Source organism: Neophocaena asiaeorientalis, unplaced genomic scaffold, assembly GCF_003031525.2.
Source record: "Neophocaena asiaeorientalis asiaeorientalis breed wild unplaced genomic scaffold, Neophocaena_asiaeorientalis_V1.1 scaffold478, whole genome shotgun sequence".
Classification (NCBI taxonomy): Eukaryota; Metazoa; Chordata; class Mammalia; order Artiodactyla; family Phocoenidae; genus Neophocaena; species Neophocaena asiaeorientalis.
The window spans coordinates 1,110,104-1,116,103 of NW_020173200.1; the positions used below are offsets into that span (position 1 = coordinate 1,110,104).

At 37.7% G+C, this 6,000-nt stretch overlaps 1 protein-coding gene across 2 annotated transcripts in view; it reads right to left on the reverse strand.

The window, feature by feature from the left end:
- FOXJ3 (forkhead box J3) overlaps positions 1 to 6,000 on the reverse strand; it is a 131,927-nt gene that overhangs the window by 125,127 nt on the left and 800 nt on the right. The gene's annotated exons all lie outside the window — the stretch shown is intronic.

A 6,000-nucleotide genomic window follows, 5' to 3' on the forward strand; every position in this document is an offset into this window, starting at 1 on the left:
CCCCCAAAGATGATGATATTAGGACGTGGGGTCTTTGGGAGGTAGTTAGATCATGAGGGCAGAGCCTTCATGAATAGAACTAGCCTCTTATAAAAGATCCAGGAGGGATCCCTTGCCCTTTCCACTATGTGAGGATACAGCAAGAAAGTGCCAATTATGACCCAAGAAGGGGACCTTCACCAGAAGGTGACCATGCTGGCACTTGACCTTAAGACTTTCCAGCCTCCAAAACGATGAGCAATAAATTTCTGTTGTTTATAAGTTACCCAATCTGTGGCATTTTGTTACAGCAGCCCAAGCAAAGACAGTCAACATGCCAGGTTTCTAGACTCTCTCTAAAAACTTCCACCCAAGGACTTCGCCCATCTCCAAATTGTTAGCATTCAACTCAGAAGAGTTTTCTAGGACTATGTTCTAACAAGTTTCTCTTATTGCATCCCACAACAGACCTGTTGATGGGAAATAAGTCAGACAGAGCAGTGTTAATGTAGGTCTGATTATACCAAAATGAAATCACTTTAGATTTACAGTAAAATTCTTAGAGCAACCAGAGTAGTTTAGTAATTACTAGAAACTAAACTTAATGGTGCCAAAGAGTTCTTATTGAAAATGGTCCTAATTAGCTTATATCATTTTCATACTTACCCAGTATTTTCTCGTTACAGCATTAAAGTTTGACACCATATATGAGTCTCATTTGCTCTCCATTTGTTGTTTTGTCTCAATTCTACAGAAAAGTAATAACCACTTTGAAAGACATTGCATTCTCAGGTTATCAGCTGATATACCAAGTAAAATAGCAGCCAAGGTACGTAACTACAAAAGATTACTTAAAATAAGTAGAATGCCATTGTTATAAATATAAATACATCGGGTTCCATATAACAAAGCTATTTCCATGTCCCAGCAGATGGCTCACAGTAATAATGCTCAGTTGATCTGGTTATAACAAATTCTATTAAATCCAAAATCCTGTAGAGCAGATGCCTTTTCCAATTTCAGTATAAGTCAATCTCTTTAACCAAAACACTGTGCTTTGGTTCTTGTTATTTGTGCACTAAAATCCAGTTATGCCAAATAAGATGGTCAAATTTTTTGACCGTTGTTATAAAATGCCTCTGTGGTGTTTTCTGAGTTTTGGGGTGGAGGAGGTAAAGAGTACCTCCATCTAGGACTGAAAGGCTAACTGTTCAAAATGGAAAACAAAGATTCACAGTTAAAGGGAGGCTTAGGAGAGGTTAAAGTAAGCTTCAGCTGTCCTAAGCCAAGGTTTCTGAATAGCGGCAATGTGGAAAGCTAATGACTAACAAAGCTGACAGTGAAGAGCACTGAAAATAATGCAATTTCTGAGTTGAGAGGCTATTAGCCGAGATAAACAGAAAAAAATGTACCTGGATGCCTACACAACACGTATCTCTGTACACTGAAGTGTTAGATTGATATTTAAAAGAAATGTGGATGCAATGTCAACTTAATTTTGCTGTTTGTTTCCCCAACTACATTCAAAATCCAATCTTCATATTCTGGTCATACCCTTACTTGAAATAATACCCTCTATTAATTCATAACACAGTTAACAGTAGAGTGATAAGAGTCACTGAGTTCTGAAAATAGACTGCAGGGGTTCAAATCCTGGTTCTTTCCATCCCTAGCTACATACCCTTAGGCAAGTTACTTAACCTCTCTATGCCTGTATCCTCATCTGTAAATTTTTGATAACAAAAACACCTACCTTTTAGAGTTGTTGTGAGGATTATATGAATAATAAATGAAAAATAGTTAGAACACTTTTGAGCCCATCCTAAGGCCTCAGAAAACGTTAGCTATTATTATTACCACTACCACTATCACCATCATCACATTAATCCCCAGTAAAGTTCTGAAAGAAAGGCAGAAATATGAAATGACTTATCTAAATCACAAACAAGTGACAGAACGAAGTAAGAAAAAATCTCATTTTATGTCCTGAAGATCAAACATTACAAGTTACTGATTCCCTAAGCAAGGGGATTTTCCAACCTCTCTAATCCTCCAGGAATTCACAAGAGGCTCCTTTAAGTTAGAATAGCAGCATAGAGAAGTGGAAATAGCAATGGGCATGCACTAAGATGATCTAATTGCTCCAACACTGACTTAACTCGGCAATCTTGGGCAAGTCACCCAATCTAAACTTCAAAATTACTCATCTTAAAAAACGCTTTGCCTACATCACAGGGTTGTTGCATGATAAAATAGATAACACATGAGAAAACATATGTAAACCATAAACACACCATATGAATGTTCAAAAGCCATGTCGTACTCATCTTTATATCCCCAGTGCCTAGCAGAATGCATAGTAGAGGTTATAATCTAAAAGACAAGCCATGAGAGGGATGGAGTTGGCAGGGTGAAGATTAAAATGAAGATAGGGAGGATTTTTAAAAGAGTAAGAAACCCCAATGTCCATCAACTGATAAGTAGATACTTAAGGTAGTAGAGCCATACAATGGAAATTCAACAATAAAAAGGAATGACATACTGATACATACTACAAAAATGGATAACCCTTGAAACACTATGCTAAGTGAAAAAAGCCAGACACAAAAGACCACATGTTGTATGATTCCATTTATACAAAATGTTCAGAATAGGCAAATCTACAGAGGGTTAAGTACATTAGTGGTTGCCTAGGACTGGGGAATGAGGGGGAAATGGAGAGTGACTGTTAATGGTTACAGACTTTCTCTTTTGGGATGATGACTGTGGTGATGGCTGCACAATTTGGTGAATATACTAAAAATCACTGAACTGTACACTTTAAATGGGTGAATTGTATAGTATGTGAATTATCTCAGTAAAACTGTTTAAAAAAAGAATAAAAAGTGTGAGAGAAAGTATTAAATCACTGGCTTTAGAACACATTTCTTTTTTTTTTTTAAGAAAAAAAGTGAGTTTTCTGATATTTGAGTAGCTTGGACATGTGGACAAGAATGGGACTGGAGGAAGCAACAGGAGAAAATACTAAGAATTACCACACCAGACCACAACATCTCTACAAAGCCTTCTGTGGAAAGCAAATCTGGCATCTCTTCTTATCCTTCCTTTCAAGATTCTAAGGTTACAAATCACCTCCTGGTTCAATAGTCTTTTCATCATGATGATTGTTTCTGAACTCTGAGACTACATCTGATACTGTCTACCACACTATCCTTCCTATCCTTGGCTTCTGTGGCACTGATGTACTTCCTGGTTCTTCTCAGAATGCTTTACCTATTAGCCTATAATGTCACCCACAGTTCCAAACCTCAAAGTTCTTTCGCCATCATGCTACTAACCTCCCAACACTCATCTACTCACATATTTTTTTTTACTACCAAATACAGCCCTGGTAAGTGCACAATCTACACTGCATCTCTGTTCATCTTATAGTGATATACTACAGGATTCCTCTATTCAAATCTTCATTATCTTCACTAAGCTTGGGAAGCAGTGGTATGACTCAACCAAAATAATTCCTATATATTTTTTCTTTTGAATAGATCTGTTTTTCTAATTGTTGTGCTTAGATTAATATTAAACTAGCCTGCATTTCCAGAGCAAAACCAGCAAGGAGAAAAGGCTATCGGGAGTTGCAGAAGACTAGCCTTTTATTGAAAACCTGATTGTATACAATCGAAGTGCTGACCATAACCCACCTTAGCTCATTTATCTACACAGTGACACTTTCCTAATTTCCTCATCATTATCAGCCATTCTCCCAGGATTCTAGGCTTTAATCTTTCAATGTTTAATTTGCTCTCTTCCCTTGGCACACATTCAGTCATCACTAAGTTCAAATTAATTTTTACTCAAACATACATCCTCTTATATATTCTATACACCCTTTCATAGGACAACATAAAGATTAAATGCATAGGCTCAAAGGCAAGACTGCCTGGGTTCAAATCCTGGCTCTGCTGCTTACTCTCTATAGGACTTAGGGCAAGTTACTTAACCTTTCTGTAACTCAGTTTCTTCATAGGAATAATAAGACCTTATTATGAAGATTTTATGAGTTAAATACATGTGAATACCTTAGAACATTGTGCCTGGCATACAGTACTCAATAAATGTTAGCTATTATTTTATTCCAAACATCACCATTTTATCTCAGACTCTCATCATCTTGTTCCTAAAATTCTCTAAGAGCCTTCTAGTCAGTCTTCCTGCTCCAGGACATTCAACTAATTGTGAAAACCTTCCTCAGGAACAATATGCATCATCGTCCTCTCAATCTTTAGAACCCACTGTGGTACCCATCAAATTAAACCCTATATCCGTAATAAGGTCCTCCACCAATACACACTCACCAAGCCTAAACTCATGTATTCTCATTCACTAATACAGATTCCCTATGCCAGTCAAACTGCTCAATATCTTTTGTACATTGCCACGTCTATGTCTTTGCAAATACCCCTTAACTAAATACATCTCTTGCCCTTAGAAAATTCCAAATTTTCCAAATCTCACTTATACCTTTGACTTTGGCTGCACTGTTATCCCAACCAGGAGCTTGATGTTGCTTGGAATTATGAATGATGCGCTGTTTCCCCAACAGAAGTGTGAAGAGACCACATATTTTATTCCTTGTGCCTCTTCATGCAGACCACTTCACACGCAGCACTGTATTTTGCAGAAGTACACAAATGCTGACTGACTTAACTAAATAAATATGCCTCAGAATGCATCGGAACAGCATTCTCTATTTTCCACTGCCCCACCCATACTTACCATGGTGAGGATGGACAGAATCTGTATTTAAATATTTTTATTTTACATACCTAGAAAGAGAATATACTAACAATTGTACCAGATAAAAGAAAAAACAAACATACACTTCAAGAGAATTCACATATGAAAAACCAAGAAAAAGTGAGAACTGGCCATTTTGGAATCTAAAAAGTGACTTCAAAATATGAGGATTTTTCATTTCACCAAACTAATGAATCAAAAAGAGCCAAAATTAACATGTCCTGACCCCATCCAAAAAAATACCTAATAAAAGCATGAGGAAGACCCCAGCATCTTCAGCAGCACAAAACCAAGAAAATGATTCACCTTAACTCCAAGAAACACAAAAAGAAAACAGATAACTAAAAAATTCAATCAAATCTTTAGATACTACCCAAAGAGAAAAATAGAGAGGAGTTATTGCTTTTCTATAAATATCTGCTAAAGTCTAGGAGGAATACAAGGTTTCTCTCACTGCTACCGTGTCCTGCTCCCAGTTAAGGGAGCAATCTGTGGTCACAAAAGAGCAAAACACAGGAAGATGGAAACCTTAACCTGGAAGAGACATTAAGGAAAGAAACTACTCAAAACACGTTTCAAAAACCAGAGAGTGCAATGATACTCAACAGAAAGAGAGGAAAAGTGAAATAAAAGAGCTCCCAGGAAATGAGTGACTCAGTGAAACTACCTAGTGCTGCCTTGCAAATAAAGAGCTATGCATGTAACACATCCATGACATGCACACCTGCTTCACTAGCAAACAAAACAGAAGGAAAGAATAAAGTAAATGTTAGGAAAAGACAAGGAAGATGCCCACCAATCTCTAACTCCCTGGCCAGCCCAACTCAGCTCATTCAGGAATCCAACTAGGAACAACTGAGACGTGGATTGCACAACACAGAAAAGAAAACCCTTCGCCAACCATACACACAAAAAGTAAAATGGGGAAGTGAAAACTATGCACCTCAATGCATCAGCAGCTAAAGCATATTATTCTCTCTTTAGGATTAAATGGTAGAGAAAAGAACAAGAGCAGCTAAAGGAAGAGGAGGAAGATGTCAATGAAACCAAGTCCCCTACTGGTCTCAATTTCAGAGAGTACAAGTCTTGCTTCTTCCAGCTGACCAACAGTACGCCTCGGTAAAGCAAAATGACCCTAACACCTTCCACGCCACCCGGAGGAAATCAGAGTAAAAACCACCCCGCTTTAACCTCCCTCCTCACTAGCTGCAAAAATGGAGCGGGGGG